This window comes from Oncorhynchus clarkii, chromosome 2, assembly GCF_045791955.1.
Source record: "Oncorhynchus clarkii lewisi isolate Uvic-CL-2024 chromosome 2, UVic_Ocla_1.0, whole genome shotgun sequence".
In the NCBI taxonomy this organism is placed as follows: domain Eukaryota; kingdom Metazoa; phylum Chordata; class Actinopteri; order Salmoniformes; family Salmonidae; genus Oncorhynchus; species Oncorhynchus clarkii.
The window spans coordinates 98,067,577-98,088,646 of record NC_092148.1 but is presented as its reverse complement, the minus strand read 5'-3'; the positions used below and the strand labels follow the sequence as shown (position 1 = coordinate 98,088,646).

At 45.9% G+C, this 21,070-nt stretch overlaps 1 protein-coding gene across 1 annotated transcript in view; it reads right to left on the bottom strand.

The window, feature by feature from the left end:
• The window catches only part of LOC139383416 (synaptotagmin-7-like), a 128,039-nt gene that overhangs the window by 26,532 nt on the left and 80,437 nt on the right, over window positions 1–21,070 (bottom strand). The gene's annotated exons all lie outside the window — the stretch shown is intronic.

The following is a 21,070-nucleotide window of genomic DNA, read 5'->3' as shown; positions in this document are numbered from 1 at the left end:
TACCACTTAGAGGCTTCTACTGCAAATCAACACCCTTCAGTTGCAACACATTCTGGGTCAAAAACCTTAAAGAATATCATTATAAAATATCTACCGACAGGAAAATAAACATAAAAACATTTCAAACAAATGTACACAACAGGATAGGAGAGGAGGGGGAGAGAAAGAAATGATAGATGCTGCAGAGAAGACAGACGGGAGGTACGAAGAAAGAAAGAAAGAAAGAACAAAGTATAAAGAAGTATAAACCAGATGAACATTCATCTGTATCAGAAGAGAATCGACAGCATTAATAGCATGAACAAAGGTTAAAGGTTACAGAACCAACAAACAGAAACCCAGGAGTGACATATCAACAAACAGCAGCACATTGGAGAAGAACTGAGCTGCAAGAAAGAAAGGAAGGAAAACGAAGGAAAGCAGAAAGGCTTTTGTCTGATAGGAAGAAGTCAGGAGGAAAGAAGAGGCTACAAGAGGGAGAAAGAGAAAGAGCAAAACAGAGATAAGATTAGTCACAGAAAGAAACAGAGACCAACAACAAGAGCTATTTAGAGAGAGTGAAACAGAGAGAGAGAAAGAGAGAGCAATCGAGAGAGAGAGGGAGAGATACAGAGAGAGCGCAACAGAGAGAGAGAGTAACAGAGAGAGAGATACAGAGAGAGCACAACAGAGAGAGAGCACAACAGAGAGAGAGCAACAGAGAGAGAGCAATTAAGAGAGAGAGAGATACAAAGAGATAAACGCAGAGAGAGAGAGAGAGAGAGAGAGAGAGAGAGAGAGAGAGAGAGAGAGAGAGAGAGAGAGAGAGAGAGAGATAGATAGATAGATAGATAGATAGATAGATAGATAGATAGATAGAGCATACACAAACATAATTTCACACAAAACACAAAAAGACAGGAGAGGAGAATCGTAAATCAAAAGGAAATCACACATTTAGAGTGTTACAGAAGATGGAGAAATGAATAATGGAATGATACCAATTGTGTATCAGTGGAGTACTTATATCCATTTTAATACTGACATATGATTGGTCCAGACCCAGGATGTATAACACTCTAAAGGTGGGGCATGTGGAGGCGGGATCATAGCGTTCAGCACAACAGAACAGTGCGCAATGTTTAATTAAATGAAAAAGGTACTGTCCTGAACGACCAGTTGAATGACGGTGTGATTATAGTGGCCCAGATGGAGATTGAGTATGGTGAGTGCTGCTCAGGTAATTTCAAACATTCATATTGATCACGTACCACAAAGGCTGTTGTAGAACGGTGAGCACTGTTTTGGGGAAACGGGTCGTTGAGGACAAACCGTCACGCAACGAACCAAAAGTTTAATCGAACTGAACGCACCCCAGATCTGGCATTGGTGACGTGCATATATCATTTACCATATATCATATGCCATATATGATATACCATATATCATATATCATATGTACACAGGTGTCACTCTGGTACCTCTTAGAGAGTGAGGGCAATGCCTTGGGACAGGAAGGATACAAGCAACGACCCCAAAAACGGTCTGTCTGTCTGTCCAGAATTCTGTTCACCTACAATTCTGAGGATGTTCATTTAAAGGTGTATTGAACTGTAGGTTTTGTGTAATTTGAAGAAGACACAGACAGAAGTAGGTCTCAAAAATACTGACATAGAGGCAGATGGACAGACAAGCAGACAGAGAGATAGCCAGGCAGACGGACAAACAAGCAGACAGACACTTGGACCAGCGACAGAAACAGAGAGAGAGAGGAGGGGAGGAGGAGGTGTGTCAACTGTTTAACTTCACTAAGGTAGGGGGCACTATTTTCACCTCCGGATGAAAAGCATGCCCAAAGTAAACTGCCTGCTACTCAGGCCCAGAAGCTAGGATATGCATATAATTGGTAGATTTGGATAGCGAACACTCTAACGTTTCCAAAACTGTTAAAATAATGTCTGTGAGTATAACAGAAGTGATTTGGCAGGTGAAAACCTGAGAAAAATCCATCCAGGAAGTGGGATTTTTTTTATGTTTGTAGTTTTCTATTGAATGCCATTACAGTATGCATTGATTTAGGACTCAAATTGCACTTCCTATGGCTTCCACTAGATGTCAACAGTCTTTAGAAATTGTTTCAGGCTTTTATTCTGAAAAATGAGGGAGTAAGACCAGTCTGAATGATTGGACCCTACAGTGTCCCAGAGGTTTTTCATGCGCGAGACCGAGAACACGCCTTACTTGTTTACCTTTTATATTGACAACGTTATTGTCCGGTTGAAATATTATTGTTTATTTAGGCTAAAAACAACCTGAGGATTGATTATAAACATCGTTTGAAATGTTTCTACGAACTTTACGGATACTATTTGGATTTTTTGTCTGCCTGTTGTTTGAGCCTGTGGATCACTGAACAAAATGCGCGAACAAAACTGAGGTTTTTGGATATAAAGAGGGACTTTATCGAACAAAACCAACATTTATTGAGTAAATGGGAGTCTTTTGAGTGCAACCATATGAAGATCATCAAAGGTAAGTGATTAGTTTTATCGCTATTTCTGACTTGTGTAACTCCTCTACTTGGCTGGTAACTCTTTGTAATGATTTGTTGCTGTTCTCAGATAATCGCATGGTATGCGTTCACCATAAAGCCTTTTTGAAATCTGATACTGTGGTTGGATTGACAAGAAGTTAATCTTTAAACCCATGTATAACTGTCCTGCCCTGACCTTAGTTATCTTTGTTTTCTTTATTATTTTGGTTAGGTCAGGGTTTGACGAGGGTGGAATGTGTGTTTCTTCTTGTCTAGGGTTTTTGTACATCTATGTTTTTTTGTTGTATGTCTAGGTATATATAGGTCTATGGTGGCCCGAATTGGTTCCCAATCATAGGCAGCTGTTTATCGTTGTTTCTGATTGGGGATCCTATTTAGGTTGCCATTTTCCATTTTGGTTTTGTGTGTTATTGTCTATGTATAGTTGCATGTCAGCACTCGTGTTTTTAGCTTCACGTTCATTTGGTATTTTGTTAGTTCGTTTAAATAAAGAAGAATGTATTCATCTCACACTGTGCCTTGGTCTCCTCGTTATGACGAACGTGACAATAACACTTGTATGTTTTATAAGAAGAGGGGAGGAGAGTAGGAGGAGAGGAGAGATGGAGGGGAGGAGGGTAGGAGGAAAGGTGGGGAGGAGAGGAGGAGAGTAGGAGGAGAGGAGGGGAGGAGAGTAGGAGGAAAGGTGGGGAGGAGAGGAGGAGAGGTGGAGAGGAGGAGAGTAGGAGGTGAGGAGAGGAGGAGAGGAGAGGAGGAGAGGAGGCGAGGAGGGGAGGAGAGTAGGAGGAGAGGAGAGATGGAGGTGAGGAGAGGAGGAGAGATGGAGGGGAGCAGAGTAGGAGGAGAGGAGAGGAGGGGAGGAGAAGTGAGTAGGAGGAGAGGAGGGGAGGTGAGGAGAGGAGGGGGGGAGGGGAGAAGAGTAGGAGGAGAGGAGGGGAGGTGAGGAGAGGAGGGGGGGAGGGGAGAAGAGTAGGAGGAGAGGAGGGGAGGTGAGGAGAGGAGGGGGGAGGGGAGAAGAGTAGGAGGAGGGGAGGAGGAGAGGAGGAGAGGTGGAGAGGAGAGGAGGGGAGGAGAGGTGATTAGGAGGAGAGGAGGGGAGGAGAGGAGGTGAGGAGAGGAGAGGAGGGGGGAGGGGAGAAGAGTAGCAGGAGAGGAGGTGAGGAGAGGAGGGGGGGGGAGAAGAGTAGGAGGAGAGGAGGGGAGGTGAGGAGAGGAGGGGGGGAGGGGAGAAGAGTAGGAGGAGAGGAGGGGAGGAGGAGAGGAGGAGAGGAGAGGAGGGGAGGAGAGGTGAGTAGGAGGAGAGGAGGGGAGGAGAGGAGGTGAGGAGAGGAGGGGGGAGGGGAGAAGAGTAGGAGGAGAGGAGGTGAGGAGAGGAGGGGGGAGGGGAGAAGAGTAGGAGGAGAGGAGGGGAGGTGAGGAGAGGAGGGGGGGAGGGGAGAAGAGTAGGAGGAGGGGAGGTGAGGAGAGGAGGGGGGAGGGGAGAAGAGTAGGAGGAGAGGAGGAGGTGAGGAGGGGGAAGGGGAGAAGAGTAGGAGGAGAGGAGGTGAGGAGAGGAGGGGGGAGGGGAGAAGAGTAGGAGGAGAGGAGGGGAGGAGGAGAGGAGGAGAGGTGGAGAGGTGGAGAGGAGAGGAGGGGAGGAGAGGTGAGTAGGAGGAGAGGAGGGGAGGAGGTGAGGAGAGGAGGGGGGAGGGGAGAAGAGTAGGAGGAGAGGAGGTGAGGAGAGGAGGGGGGAGGGGAGAAGAGTAGGAGGAGAGGAGGGGAGGAGAGGAGGGGGGAGGGGAGAAGAGTAGGAGGAGGGGAGGAGGAGAGGAGGAGAGGTGGAGAGGAGAGGAGGGGAGGAGAGGTGATTAGGAGGAGAGGAGGGGAGGAGAGGAGGTGAGGAGAGGAGAGGAGGGGGGAGGGGAGAAGAGTAGCAGGAGAGGAGGTGAGGAGAGGAGGGGGGGGAGAAGAGTAGGAGGAGAGGAGGGGAGGTGAGGAGAGGAGGGGGGGAGGGGAGAAGAGTAGGAGGAGAGGAGGGGAGGAGGAGAGGAGGAGAGGAGAGGAGGGGAGGAGAGGTGAGTAGGAGGAGAGGAGGGGAGGAGAGGAGGTGAGGAGAGGAGGGGGGAGGGGAGAAGAGTAGGAGGAGAGGAGGTGAGGAGAGGAGGGGGGAGGGGAGAAGAGTAGGAGGAGAGGAGGGGAGGTGAGGAGAGGAGGGGGGGAGGGGAGAAGAGTAGGAGGAGGGGAGGTGAGGAGAGGAGGGGGGAGGGGAGAAGAGTAGGAGGAGAGGAGGAGGTGAGGAGGGGGAAGGGGAGAAGAGTAGGAGGAGAGGAGGTGAGGAGAGGAGGGGGGAGGGGAGAAGAGTAGGAGGAGAGGAGGGGAGGAGGAGAGGAGGAGAGGTGGAGAGGTGGAGAGGAGAGGAGGGGAGGAGAGGTGAGTAGGAGGAGAGGAGGGGAGGAGGTGAGGAGAGGAGGGGGGAGGGGAGAAGAGTAGGAGGAGAGGAGGTGAGGAGAGGAGGGGGGAGGGGAGAAGAGTAGGAGGAGAGGAGGGGAGGTGAGGAGAGGAGGGGGGGAGGGGAGAAGAGTAGGAGGAGGGGAGGAGGAGAGGAGGAGAGGTGGAGAGGAGAGGAGGGGAGGAGAGGTGATTAGGAGGAGAGGAGGGGAGGAGAGGAGGTGAGGAGAGGAGAGGAGGGGGGAGGGGAGAAGAGTAGCAGGAGAGGAGGTGAGGAGAGGAGGGGGGGAGAAGAGTAGGAGGAGAGGAGGGGAGGTGAGGAGAGGAGGGGGGGAGGGGAGAAGAGTAGGAGGAGAGGAGGGGAGGAGGAGAGGAGGAGAGGAGAGGAGGGGAGGAGAGGTGAGTAGGAGGAGAGGAGGGGAGGAGAGGAGGTGAGGAGAGGAGGGGGGAGGGGAGAAGAGTAGGAGGAGAGGAGGTGAGGAGAGGAGGGGGGAGGGGAGAAGAGTAGGAGGAGAGGAGGGGAGGTGAGGAGAGGAGGGGGGGAGGGGAGAAGAGTAGGAGGAGAGGAGGGGAGGTGAGGAGAGGAGGGGGGAGGGGAGAAGAGTAGGAGGAGAGGAGGAGGTGAGGAGGGGGGAGGGGAGAAGAGTAGGAGGAGAGGAGGTGAGGAGAGGAGGGGGGAGGGGAGAAGAGTAGGAGGAGAGGAGGGGAGGAGGAGAGGAGGAGAGGTGGAGAGGTGGAGAGGAGAGGAGGGGAGGAGAGGTGAGTAGGAGGAGAGGAGGGGAGGAGAGGAGGTGAGGAGAGGAGGGGGGAGGGGAGAAGAGTAGGAGGAGAGGAGGTGAGGAGAGGAGGGGGGAGGGGAGAAGAGTAGGAGGAGAGGAGGGGAGGTGAGGAGAGGAGGGGGGGAGGGGAGAAGAGTAGGAGGAGAGGAGGGGAGGAGGAGAGGAGGAGAGGAGAGGAGGGGAGGAGAGGTGAGTAGGAGGAGAGGAGGGGAGGAGAGGAGGTGAGGAGAGGAGGGGGGAGGGGAGAAGAGTAGGAGGAGAGGAGGTGAGGAGAGGAGGGGGGAGGGGAGAAGAGTAGGAGGAGAGGAGGGGAGGTGAGGAGAGGAGGGGGGGAGGGGAGAAGAGTAGGAGGAGAGGAGGGGAGGTGAGGAGAGGAGGGGGGAGGGGAGAAGAGTAGGAGGAGAGGAGGAGGTGAGGAGGGGGGAGGGGAGAAGAGTAGGAGGAGAGGAGGTGAGGAGAGGAGGGGGGAGGGGAGAAGAGTAGGAGGAGAGGAGGGGAGGAGGAGAGGAGGAGAGGTGGAGAGGTGGAGAGGAGAGGAGGGGAGGAGAGGTGAGTAGGAGGAGAGGAGGGGAGGAGGTGAGGAGAGGAGGGGGGAGGGGAGAAGAGTAGGAGGAGAGGAGGTGAGGAGAGGAGGGGGGAGGGGAGAAGAGTAGGAGGAGAGGAGGGGAGGTGAGGAGAGGAGGGGGGGAGGGGAGAAGAGTAGGAGGAGAGGAGGGGAGGAGAGGAGGTGAGGAGAGGAGGTGAGGAGAGGAGAGGAGAGGGGAGGGGAGGAAAATACTTTGTGTAACCTCAGGTCAGAGAATGAATGAATGAATGAATGAACTCATGGGGAGAGACTCAAGGGCCAGATTCTAGCTGCTCCTTCCTCCTCCTCCTCGTCTTCCTCACCTCTATCGATAGAGAGTGAGAGTCTTCAGTGATTCATTCTCCTTCATGCGTCATCCAAGAGGCAGTCATGATGCATTCTCAGGTGTACAGGTTGATGGAAGATTGGTGTGGTGATGAAGGTGGAGCTCTGCCTACAGCCGCGCTCTACAACATCTGACCGGGCTGACAGACGACTCCAGACTGACTGATTCCTCCAGACTGACTGATGCCTACAGGCTGACTGATTCCTCCAGGCTGACTGATTCATCCAGGCTGACTGATGCCTCCAGGCTGACTGATTCCTCCAGGCTGACTGATTCCTCCAGACTGACTGATGCCTCCAGGCTGACTGATTCCTCCAGGCTGACTGACTCCTCCAGGCTGACTGATTCCTCCAGGCTGACTGATGTTAGGATCTGTGAAGGTGAGCTAGATGACGCATCAGGACAGAGCATTCTCAGGTTCAGGTGAAAAGCTGAGCAATAGTAATAATAGCAATAATAGCAATAACCTACCAGCTTTGCTCCTGCTCTACAATCCCTCTGGGGTAAAGTTTACCACCAAAGGTGGTCCAGGATCAGCTTCCCCTCCCCCAATCCTAACCTTAAACATTAGTGGGGAAAATACACAAAACTGCCCCGAGAGCAGCAGCAAGGGACAATGTCACTGTACTCCCTCTACATCCAGCCTGATGTACAACACCAGACTTGACAGGCAGAGTGATGCCTACAGGCTGACTGATGTTAGGGGTTACTGGGGCTCAGAAAGGTGTGTGTAGAACAGGAAGCAGAGAGCTGTCTCTAGATGTTCTTCCTCTAGGGGATGTGTAGAACAGGAAGCAGAGAGCTGTCTCTAGATGTTCTTCCTCTAGGGGATGTGTAGAACAGGAAGCAGAGCGCTGTCTCTAGATGTTCTTCCTCTAGGGGATGTGCAGAACAGGAAGCAGAGAGCTGTCTCTAGATGTTCTTCCTCTAGGGGATGTGTAGAACAGGAAGCAGAGAGCTGTCTCTAGATGTTCTTCCTCTAGGGGATGTGCAGAACAGGAAGCAGAGAGCTGTCTCTAGATGTTCTTCCTCCAGGGGATGTGTAGAACAGGAAGCAGAGAGCTCTCTAGATGTTCTTCCTCTAGTTCATTAGCACTGGCTCCACACATGCAGTTTATTGAATGCGACAACTGATGTTGTAAAAAGGGCTCTATCAATACCTTTAATTGATTGATTGATTGATTGAATGAACATTAATGGATAATGGATAGAGCACACCTCCTCCAACTATGAGAAGGACTTTAGAAATGGTGCTCTGTCTAGAAAGGATTGTGTTGGATCAGTACCGATTTTTTTTTCTCCACAATTCCACCAAAGAACAGTAATAGATGACTATGCAGATTTTTTATCTAAAGCTTTTCTGTTCAAATTATAGCTGATCATCTGACAATATGGCTGGCTGTTATTTCTGTTATTTAGCTCCTTTAACTGTTGTTCCTCCTGCCAAAGCTTTCGGTCTCCCGAGGAGAACACAACATCAACCACGAGGGAGAGGATATCAGGGGAGGCTCTAAATGTGGTTGTTGCCAGGGCTGCAGTAGTCGATGGCAACCACGAGGAGGCAGAGTGAACAAAAGTTCTGATAGGACCGTCAGCTGCTCCCACAGCGCAAGCCACAGAAAGTAGGGCGGTTGGCATAGCAACGGCTCTAGAAACACAGGCCATTTATATGGGAGTTTGGGGGGTGGTTGAGGGAGAGGTGGGAGAGAAGGAGAAGGGTGAAGGCAGGTAGAAACATTGAGAACAATCAACCAAATAAGAGGAAGATACATGACAGGTATAAGCCTTGCAGGGATACAGGAGCACACACACAGGGGGACATGGAGGGAGCAGGCGGCGGGGGAGGGGGGGGGGGGGGTGGCTTGACCTGTGATACTATCCTGTGTTTTACCTGAACCAGCGAGAGAGAGGGACAGTAGCTCCAAGACAGAGGGGAAGAGGGGGAAAAGAGAGACTCCTCTAGGCTGAGGAAAGACATGAGAAACACAGCCATCCATCCCTCCATCCAGTCATCCCTCCATCCTGCCATCCAGCCATCCCTCCATCCTCCCTCTACCCAGTCATCCCTCCAACCAGTCATCCCTCCATCCAGCCATCCATCCCTCCATCCAGTCATCCCTCCATCCAGTCATCCCTCCATCCAGCCATCCATCCCTCCATCATGCCTCCATCCAGTCATCCTTCCATCCAGCTATCCCTCCATCTAGCCATCCCTCCATCCTGCCATCCATACATCCCTCCATCCATCCAGCCATCCCTCCCTCCATCCAGCCATCCCTCCATCCTGCCATCCATCCCTCCATCCTTCCCTCCATCCAGCCATCCCTCCATCCTGCCATCCATCCCTCCATCCATCCCTCCATCCAGCCATCCCTCCATCCTGCCATCCATCTCTCCATCCATCCATCCCTCCCTCATCCCTCCATCCAGCCATCCATCCCTGCAGCCATCCCTACCTCCACTCAGTCATCCCTCCACCCAGCCATCCCTCCATCCTGCCATCCAGTCATCCCTCCAATCCTCCATCCAGCCATCCCTCCAATCCTCCATCCAGCCATAGCTCCATGCCCCCCAAACACACATGATCAGGAACACACACGGAGGCACACACACTCACATACACACACAGTCTTGTTTAACTAACCCTGTGGGGACACACAATTGATTCCCATTCAAAATCATATTTTCCTTAAACCCTAAACCTAACCCTAACCCTGAATAACATAAATACATAAATAATTAATAATTTATTTGACTAGGCAAGTGTTAACGACAAATTCTAATTTACAATGAAGGCCTACCCTGGCCAAACCCGGACGACGCTGGGCCAATTGTTAATTCCTTAACCCTAAACCCCCTAAGAATATACAATTTTCTTGTGGGGACTAATTTTAGTTTGTTTACTATTTTTGTGGGGCCTTCTGGTCCCTAGCTATCTATCTCAACCATTCATTATAACCCATGCTAGCTAGCTATCTCAACCATTCATTATAACCCCTGCTAGCTAGCTAGCTATCTATCTCCCCCATTCATTATAACCCCTGCTAGCTAGCTAGCTATCTCCTCTAGTCAATATAACCCCTGCTAGCTAGCTATCTATCTCATCCATTCATTATAACCCCTGCTAGCTAGCTATCTATCTCATCTAGTCATTATAACCCCTGCTAGCTATCTATCTATCTCCTCCATTCATTATAACCCCTGCTAGCTAGCTAGCAATCTATCTCCTCCACCAGCAGTATGGTCTCAGAACAGCTCCCCTCCTAAAGGACACCAGCAGTATGGTCTCAGAACAGCTCCCCTCCTAAAGGACACAAGCAGTTTGGTCTCAGAACAGCTCCCCTCCTAAAGGACACCAGCAGTATGGTCTCAGAACAGCTCCCCTCCTAAAGGACACCAGCAGTATGGTCTCAGAACAGCTCCCCTCCTAAAGGACACCAGCAGTATGGTCTCAGAACAGCTCCCCTCCTAAAGGACACCAGCAGTATGGTCTCAGAACAGATCCCCTCCTTTGTAAAGGACACCAGCAGTATGGTCTCAGAACAGCTCCACTCCTAAAGGACACCAGCAGTATGGTCTCAGACCAGCTCCCCTCCTAAAGGACACAAGCAGTATGGTCTCAGAACAGCTCCCCTCCTAAAGGACACCAGCAGTATGGTCTCAGAACAGCTCCCCTCCTTTGTAAAGGACACCAGCAGTATGGTCTCAGAACAGCTCCCCTCCTAAAGGACACCAGCAGTATGGACGCAGAACCGCTCCCCTCCTTTGTAAAGGACACCAGCAGTATGGTCTCAGAACAGCTCCCCTCCTTTGTAAAGGACACCAGTAGTATGAACTACATTATTTCATCTCTTGATCCTCTCCCTGAGAATACTTTGTTAGCTACTTTTGATGTTGAGTCGTTATACACTAATATTCCACACGAGGGCGGTATTGAAGCTATGGAACATTTTCTTCTGCAAGGTGACCCTAATGAACTACCTTCCAGTGATGCATTATAACATTGGCTGAAATGGTACTCACACACAACTACTTCATGTTTCTAAATGATTTCTTTATTCAGACGAAGGGTACTGCTATGGGATCCCCCATGGCTCCTAACTATGCTAATTTGTATGTGGGTTACATGGAGAAACAGTCAATTTTCAATCCTTTCAAAAATGATTTCTTGCATAACATCATTATTTGGAAACGGTACATTGATTATATTTGTGTTCTATGGAGGAGTGATGCCAAACAGCTCCAGGCATTCCATGCTTTTCTTAACTCCTGTTCTGAGCATCTGAGATGTACTATGTAATCTGATACACGTCAAATCAGTTTCCTTAATCTTCTGATCTTGTGGGAAGATAATGTTCTAAACACTGATCTTTAAAGGAAACCTACAGATCGTAACAGTTTGTTGAGGGCTGATAGTTGTCACCCACTTCCCTTGAAAAACGGTTTGCCCTACAGCTAATTCTGTCGAATCAAAATAATTTGTAAAAAAACAAATCCGATTTCGACAGAAGTATGGCTGAGATGCAAAGAAAATTCAAGGAGAGGGGGTACAAAAATAGTCAGATTAATCACCCCGCAGTGTTTGTCATTATACCCTGATGAAGACAGCTGGTCTGTCGAAACATTGGACATAAATATTGTTGCGTCTTGAGCTCCTAGAGTGCTCTTCATTATTTCATTAACTGTTCCGGTTCCCTAGCCAGCACCTCACCTAAATAGGTGTGCGTTTCTTTCGCCTCTAGACTAATAAGCATGCACCCATTAGGAAAATGACTGTAAAAACTGCTAAATCGATGAAAAATTAAAAAACTGTATGGTTGAGAGGAATGAGGCAAAAGGAATAACAAATAAGTCTGGCTGCACAACCGATTGGCAAACGTTTTGCAAATGGAGGAATCATTTGACTAAACTGAATAAAAGAAGAAGAACATAAACTATGAAACACAGATAAATGACATAAAGAATGGCAGTAAAAAGCTTTGGAGCATCTTAAATTACATTTAGGGAAAAAAGGCAAACTCAGCTCCATCATTCATTGAATCAGATGGCTCATTCATCACAAAACCAACTGATATTGGCAACTACTTTAATGATTTTTCATTGGCAAGATTAGCAAATTTAGGTATGACATGCCAGCAACAAATGCTGACACTTCGCATCCAAGTATATCTGACCAAATTATGGAAGACAAGAATTGTAATTTTGAATTCCTTAAAGTTAGCGTGGAAGAGGTAAAAAACTATTACATGCCACCGGGATCTGACAACGTGGATAGAAAATTACTAAGGATAATAGCGGACGATATTGCCACTCCTATTTGCCATATCTTCAATTTAAGCCTACTAGAGAGCTGTGCCCTCAGGTCTGGAGGGAAGCTAAAGTCATTCCACTACCCAAGAATAGTAAAGCCCCCTTTACTGGCTCAAATAGCCGACCAATCAGCCTGTTACCAACCCTTAGTAAACTTCTGGAAAAAATGGTGTTTGACCAGATTCAATGCTATTTCACAGTAAACAAATTGACAACAGACTTTCAACACGCATATAGAAGGACATTCCACAAGCACAGCACTTACACAAATGACTGATGACTGGCTGAGAGAAATTGATGATAAAAAGATTGTGGAGGCTGTTTTGTTAGACTTCAGTGCGGATTTTGACATTATCGATCATAGTCTGCTGCTGGCAAAACGTTTTTGTTATGGCTTTACACCCCCTGCTATAATATGGATAAAGAGTTACCTGTCTAACAGAACACAGAGGGTGTTATGGCTTTACACCCCCTGCTATAATGTGGATAAAGAGTTACCTGTCTAACAGAACACAGAGGGTGTTATGGCTTTACACCCCCTGCTATAATGTGGATAAAGAGTTACCTGGCTAACAGAACACAGAGGGTGTTATGGCTTTACACCCCCTGCTATAATGTGGATAAAGAGTTACCTGTCTAACAGAACACAGAGGGTGTTATGGCTTTACACCCCCTGCTGTAATGTGGATAAAGAGTTACCTGTCTAACAGAACACAGAGGGTGTTCTTTAATGGAAGCCTCTACAACATAATCCAGGTAGAGTCAGGAATTCCCCAGGGCAGCTGTCTAGGCCCATTTACTTTTTTCAATCTTTACTAATGACATGCCACTGACTTTGAGTAAAGCCAGTGTGTCTATGTATGAGGATGACTCAACACTATACACGTCAGCTACTACAGCGACTGAAATGACTGCAACACTCAACAAAGAGCTGCAGTTAGTTTCAGAATGGGTAGTAAGGAATAAGTTAGTCCTACATATTTCTACAACTAAAAACATTGTATTTGGGATAAATCATTCACTAAACCCTAAACCTCAACTAAATCTTGTAATAAATGATGTGGAAATTGAGCAAGTTGAGGTGACTAAACTGCTTGGAGTAACCCTGGATTTTAATAAACTGTCATGGTCAAAACATATTGATACAACAGTAGCTAGGATGGGGAGAAGTCTGTCCATAATAAAGCGCTGCTCTGCCTTCTTAACAGCATTATTAACAAGGCAGGTCCTACAGGCCCTAGTTTTGTCGCACGTGGACTACTGTTCAGTTGTGTGGTCAGGTGCCACAAAAAAGGACTTCAATTACAATTGTCTCAGAACAGGGCAGCATGGCTGGCCCTTAGATGTACACAGAGAGCTAATATTAATAATATGCATGTCAATCTCTCCTGGCTCAAAGTGGAGGAGAGATTGACTTCATCACTACTTGTATTTATGAGAGGTATTGACATGTTGAATGCACTGAGCTGTCTGTTTGAACTACTGGGGCACAGCTTGGACACCCATGCATACCGCACAAGACAAGACACAAGAGGTCTCTTCACAGTCCCCAAGTCCAGAACAGACTGTGGGAGGCGCACAGCACTACATAGAGCCATGACTACATGGAACTCTATTCCACAGCACTACATAGAGCCATGACTACATGGAACTCTATTCCACAGCACTACATAGAGCCATGACTACATGGAACTCTATTCCACAGTACTACATAGAGCCATGACTACATGGAACTCTATTCCACAGTACTACACAGAGCCATGACTACATGGAACTCTATTCCACAGTACTACATAGAGCCATGGCTACATGGAACTCTATTCCACAGTACTACATAGAGCCATGGCTACATGGAACTCTATTCCACAGTACTACATAGAGCCATGACTACATGGAACTCTATTCCACATCAGGTTACTGATGCAGCAGTAGAATCAGATTTAAAAAACAGATCAAAATACACCTTATGGAACAGCAGGGACTGTGAAGCAACACAAACATAATTTGAAGAATCCACACACATACACATGTATGTAGTACTGTAGATATGTGGTGGTGGTGGAGTAGTGGCCTGAGGGACTTGGCAGCAGGTAATGGGGATCCATAATAAATACAAATCTTTCCCCCTGTCTTAACTAGTGGATCAGAGTGCAATCTCCTTCCACAGACTTCATACTTCTCTCCTTTTAACATGTCCTCTATAATGTTGTCCTGTTCTCTATAATGTTGTCCTGTTCTCTATAATGTTGTCCTGTTCTCTATAATGTAATGTTGTCCTGTTCTCTATAATGTTATCCTGTTCTCTATAATGTTGTCCTGTTCTCTATAATGTAATGTAGTCATGTTCTCTATAATGTAATGTTGTCCTGTTCTCTATAATGTTGTCCTGTTCTCTATAATGTTGTCCTGTTCTCTCTAATGTAATGTTGTCCTGTTCTCTATAATGTAATGTTATCCTGTTCTCTATAATGTTGTCCTGTTCTCTATAATGTTGTCCTGTTCTCTATAATGTAATGTTATCCTGTTCTCTATAATGTTGTCCTGTTCTCTATAATGTTGTCCTGTCCTCTATAATGTAATGTTGTCCTGTTCTCTATAATGTTGTCCTGTTCTCTATAATGTTGTCCTGTTCTCTATAATGTTGTCCTGTTCTCTATAATGTTGTCCTGTTCTCTATAATGTAATGTTGTCCTGTTCTCTATAATGTAATGTTGTCCTGTTCTCTATAATGTTGTCCTGTTCTCTATAATGTAATGTTATCCTGTTCTCTATAATGTTGTCCTGTTCTCTATAATGTTGTCCTGGCCTCTATAATGTTGTCCTGTTCTCTATAATGTTGTCCTGTCCTCTATAATGTTGTCCTGTTCTCTATAATGTTGTCCTGTTCTCTATAATGTAATGTTGTCCTGTTCTCTATAATGTAATGTTGTCCTGTTCTCTATAATATTGTCCTGTTCTCTATAATGTTGTCCTGTTCTCTATAATGTTGTCCTGTTCTCTATAATGTTGTCCTGTTCTCTATAATGTTGTCCTGTTCTCTATAATGTTGTCCTGTTCTCTATAATGTTGTCCTGTTCTCTATAATGTTATCCTGTCCTCTATAATGTAATGTTGTCCTGTTCTCTATAATGTTGTCCTGTTCTCTATAATGTTGTCCTGTTCTCTATAATGTAATGTTGTCCTGTTCTCTATAATGTTGTCCTGTTCTCTATAATGTTGTCCTGTTCTCTATAATGTAATGTTGTCCTGTTCTCTATAATGTAATGTTGTCCTGTTCTCTATAATGTAATGTTGTCCTGTCCTCTATAATGTAATGTTGTCCTGTTCTCTATAATGTTGTCCTGTTCTCTATAATGTATTGTTGTCCTGTTCTCTATAATGTTGTCCTGTTCTCTATAATGTAATGTTGTCCTGTTCTCTATAATGTAATGTTGTCCTGTTCTCTATAATGTAATGTTGTCCTGTTCTCTATAATGTAATGTTGTCCTGTTCTCTATAATGTAATGTTGTCCTGTCCTCTATAATGTAATGTTGTCCTGTTCTCTATAATGTAATGTTGTCCTGTTCTCTATAATGTTGTCCTGTTCTCTATAATGTAATGTTGTCCTGTTCTCTATAATGTAATGTTATCCTGTTCTCTATAATGTTGTCCTGTTCTCTATAATGTAATGTTGTCCTGTTCTCTATAATGTAATGTTGTCCTGTTCTCTATAATGTAATGTTGTCCTGTTCTCTATAATGTAATGTTGTCCTGTTCTCTATAATGTTGTCCTGTTCTCTATAATGTAATGTTGTCCTGTTCTCTATAATGTTGTCCTGTTCTCTATAATGTAATGTTGTCCTGTTCTCTATAATGTAATGTTATCCTGTTCTCTATAATGTTATCCTGTCCTCTATAATGTAATGTTGTCCTGTTCTCTATAATGTTGTCCTGTTCTCTATAATGTTGTCCTGTTCTCTATAATGTAATGTTGTCCTGTTCTCTATAATGTTGTCCTGTTCTCTATAATGTTGTCATGTTCTCTATAATGTAATGTTGTCCTGTTCTCTATAATGTAATGTTGTCCTGTTCTCTATAATGTAATGTTGTCCTGTCCTCTATAATGTAATGTTGTCCTGTTCTCTATAATGTTGTCCTGTTCTCTATAATGTATTGTTGTCCTGTTCTCTATAATGTTGTCCTGTTCTCTATAATGTAATGTTGTCCTGTTCTCTATAATGTAATGTTGTCCTGTTCTCTATAATGTAATGTTGTCCTGTTCTCTATAATGTAATGTTGTCCTGTTCTCTATAATGTAATGTTGTCCTGTCCTCTATAATGTAATGTTGTCCTGTTCTCTATAATGTAATGTTGTCCTGTTCTCTATAATGTTGTCCTGTTCTCTATAATGTAATGTTGTCCTGTTCTCTATAATGTAATGTTATCCTGTTCTCTAAAATGTTGTCCTGTTCTCTATAATGTAATGTTGTCCTGTTCTCTATAATGTAATGTTGTCCTGTTCTCTATAATGTAATGTTGTCCTGTTCTCTATAATGTAATGTTGTCCTGTTCTCTATAATGTTGTCCTGTTCTCTATAATGTAATGTTGTCCTGTTCTCTATAATGTTGTCCTGTTCTCTATAATGTAATGTTGTCCTGTTCTCTATAATGTAATGTTATCCTGTTCTCTATAATGTTGTCCTGTTCTCTATAATGTTGTCCTGTTCTCTATAATGTAATGTTGTCCTGTTCTCTATAATGTAATGTTATCCTGTTCTCTATAATGTTGTCCTGTTCTCTATAATGTAATGTTGTCCTGTTCTCTATAATGTAATGTTATCCTGTTCTCTATAATGTTGTCCTGTTCTCTATAATGTTGTCCTGTTCTCTATAATGTAATGTTGTCCTGTTCTCTATAATGTAATGTTATCTTGTTCTCTATAATGTTGTCCTGTTCTCTATAATGTTGTCCTGTTCTCTATAATGTAATGTTGTCCTGTTCTCTATAATGTAATGTTGTCCTGTCCTCTATAATGTAATGTTGTCCTGTTCTCTATAATGTAATGTTGTCCTGTTCTCTATAATGTTGTCCTGTTCTCTATAATGTTGTCCTGCCCTCTATAATGTTGTCCTGTTCTCTATAATGTAATGTTGTCCTGTTCTCTATAATGTTGTCCTGTTCTCTATAATGTTGTCCTGTTCTCTATAATGTAATGTTGTCCTGTTCTCTATAATGTTGTCCTGTTCTCTATAATGTAATGTTGTCCTGTTCTCTATAATGTAATGTTGTCCTGTTCTATATAATGTAATGTTGTCTTGTCCTCTATAATGTAATGTTGTCCTGTTCTCTATAATGTTGTCCTGTTCTCTATAATGTTGTCCTGTTCTCTATAATGTAATGTTGTCCTGTTCTCTATAATGTAATGTTGTCCTGTCCTCTATAATGTAATGTTGTCCTGTTCTCTATAATGTAATGTTGTCCTGTCCTCTATAATGTTGTCCTGTTCTCTATAATGTTGTCCTGCCCTCTATAATGTTGTCCTGTTCTCTATAATGTTGTCCTGTTCTCTATAATGTAATGTTGTCCTGTTCTCTATAATGTTGTCCTGTTCTCTATAATGTTGTCCTGCCCTCTATAATGTTGTCCTGTTCTCTATAATGTAATGTTGTCCTGTTCTCTATAATGTTGTCCTGTTCTCTATAATGTTGTCCTGTTCTCTATAATATAATGTTGTCCTGTTCTCTATAATGTAATGTTGTCCTGTTCTCTATAATGTAATGTTGTCCTGTTCTCTATAATGGAATGTTGTCCTGTCCTCTATAATGTAATGTTGTCCTGTTCTCTATAATGTTGTCCTGTTCTCTATAATGTAATGTTGTCCTGTTCTCTATAATGTAATGTTGTCCTGTTCTCTATAATGTAATGTTGTCCTGTTCTCTATAATGTTGTCCTGTTCTCTATAATGTAATGTTGTCTTGTCCTCTATATTGTAATGTTGTCCTGTTCTCTATAATGTTGTCCTGTTCTCTATAATGTAATGTTGTCCTGTTCTCTATAATGTAATGTTGTCCTGTTCTCTATAATGTAATGTTGTCCTGTTCTCTATAATGTTGTCCTGTTCTCTATAATGTAATGTTGTCCTGTTCTCTATAATATTGTCCTGTTCTCTATAATGTTGTCCTGTTCTCTATAATGTAATGTTGTCCTGTTCTCTATAATGTAATGTTGTCCTGTTCTCTATAATGTAATGTTGTCCTGTCCTCTATAATGTAATGTTGTCCTGTTCTCTATAATTTTTGTCCTGTTATTTATAATGTAATGTTGTCCTGTTCTCTATCTTTAACATGTGAGTCTAGAAGCCACTGGTGGCTCTATCCTCCTGGCAGGAACTAATGGGGATCCATAATAAACCCCAGGGAGAGTAGCTGCTGACTTGGCAGGAACTAATGGGGATCCATAATAAACCCCAGGAAGAGTAGCTGCTGCCTTGGCAGGAACGAATGGGGATCCATAATAAACCCCAGGAAGAGTAGCTGCTGTCTTGGCAGGAACTAATGTAGATCCATAATAAATCAGCTAGCTGTTATGCTTACAAACAAAACATAAGCTACACAAGGAACGTCTGAAGGTTCATTTACAGTATGTAGCCACTATGGTAAGGACTATTTGGTCTGAACAATCAGAATCCATGTTTCAAGATTGTTTTGATCACGTGGACTAGGAAAAGTTCCGGGTCACCTCTGAGAATAACATTGATGTGTACAATGACTCAGTGACTGGGTTCATCGGGAAGTGTATAGAGGATGTTGTTCCCACGGTGACTGGGTTCATCAGGAAGTGGATAGAGGATGTTGTTCCCACTGTGACGGGGTTCATCAGGAAGTGGATAGAGGATGTTGTTCCCACTGTGACGGGGTTCATCAGGAAGTGGATAGAGGATGTTGTTCCTACTGTGACTGGGTTCATCAGGAAGTGGATAGAGGATGTTGTTCCCACTGTGACGGGGTTCATCAGGAAGTGGATAGAGGATGTTGTTCCTACTGTGACTGGGTTCATCAGGAAGTGGATAGAGGATGTTGTTCCCACTGTGACTGGGTTCATCAGGAAGTGGATAGAGGGTGTTGTTCCCACTGTGATGATTAGATCTTATCCAAACCAAAAACCCTGGAAAGATGGCAGCATTTGAGGAAAACTGAAAGCGCGAACCAACGCACAGCAACGTGACTGGGAACATGGACTTGAACGAACAGATCAGCTGTGCGGTACCCTCTCCTCCCTCTACGGGACCCAGGTATCAGTAGTTCCAAAAGGCAATCAGAGAGTCAAAACGACAATACAGGGACAAAGTGGAGTCGCAATTCAACGGCTCAGACACGAGACACGTGGCAGGGACTCCAGACAATCACGGATTATAAAGAGAAAGACAGCCACGTCGCGAACACCAACGGTCCCAGACGAGCTAACCACCTTCTCCGCCCGCTTCGAGGGAAAACCTCATTGTGCCGTCGATGTGGGCCCCCCCGACGCTTACAAGTACTGTGTGTTCTCGTTCTCCATCATTTAAAGGTGTTAACCCTGGCAAGGCTAGCGGCCCAGACAGTATCCCAAGCCACAGCCTCAGAGCAGCAGACCAGCTGGCTGTAGTGTTTATATTAAATCTCTCCCTGTCCCAGTCTACTGCTGTCCTTCAAGATGGCGGCAGGGTAGCCTAGTGGTTAGAGCATTGGATTAATAACCGAAAGGTTGCAAGTTCAAATTACTATCGACCCGTAGCACTCACTTCTTTCATCATGAAGTGCTTTGAGAGACTAGTTAAGGATCATATCACCTCTCACCTTATCCAGAAACCCTTGACCCACTCCAATTTGCATACCACCCCAACAGATCCACAGATGACGCAATCTCTAACTCCACACTGCCTACACGAGAATGCTGTTCATTGACTACTGCTCAGCTTTCGACATCATGATGTTATGACTAAACTGTCCCTGGGACGTACCACTTCCCTCTGCCCCCAGGTGGTAAGGGTCGGCAAAAACACAGCCCCTCAGGGGCGCGTACTTAATCTCTTCCTGTACTCCCTGTTCACCCACGACACCAACACCATCATTACATTTGCTGATTACCAACAGCGATGACACATCCTATAGGGAGGAGGTCAGAGACAGTGTCGTCCTAGTTGGGACTGCCTGTCCACTACGCTGCTAGTTGGGACTGCCCCTACGCTGCTAGTTGGGAATGCCTGTCCACTACATTGCTAGTTGGGACTGCCTGTCCACTACACTGATAGTTGGGACTGCCTGTCCACTACGCTACTAGTTGGGACTTCCTGTCCCCTACGCTGCTAGTTGGGACTGCCTGTCCACTACGCTGCTAGTTGGGACTGCCTGTCCACTACGCTGCTAGTTGGGACTGCCCCTACGCTGCTAGTTGGGACTGCCTGTCCACTACACTGCTAGTTGGGACTGCCTGTCCACTACGCTGATAGTTGGGACTGCCTGTCCACTACGCTGCTAGTTGGGACTGCCTGTCCACTACGCTGCTAGTTGGGACTGCCTGTCCACTACGCTGCTAGTTGGGACTGCCTGTCCACTACGCTGCTAGTTGGGACTGCCTGTCCACTACGCTGCTAGTTGGGACTGCCCCTACACTGCTAGTTGGGACTGCCCGTTCACTACGCTGCTAGTTGGGACTGCCTGTCCACTACACTGCTAGTTGGGACTGCCCCTACGCTGCTAGTTGGGACTGCCTGTCCCCTACGCTGCTAGTTGGGACTGCCTGTCCACTACGCTGCTAGTTGGGACTGTCCCCTACGCTGCTAGTTGGGACTGTCCCCTACGCTGATAGTTGGGACTGTCCCCTACGCTGCTAGTTGGGACTGCCTGTCCACTACGCTGCTAGTTGGGACTGCCTGTCCACTACGCTGCTAGTTGGGACTGCCCCTACGCTGCTAGTTGGGACTGCCTGTCCACTACACTGCTAGTTGGGACTGCCTGTCCACTACGCTGATAGTTGGGACTGCCTGTCCACTACGCTGCTAGTTGGGACTGCCTGTCCACTACGCTGCTAGTTGGGACTGCCTGTCCACTACGCTGCTAGTTGGGACTGCCTGTCCACTACGCTGCTAGT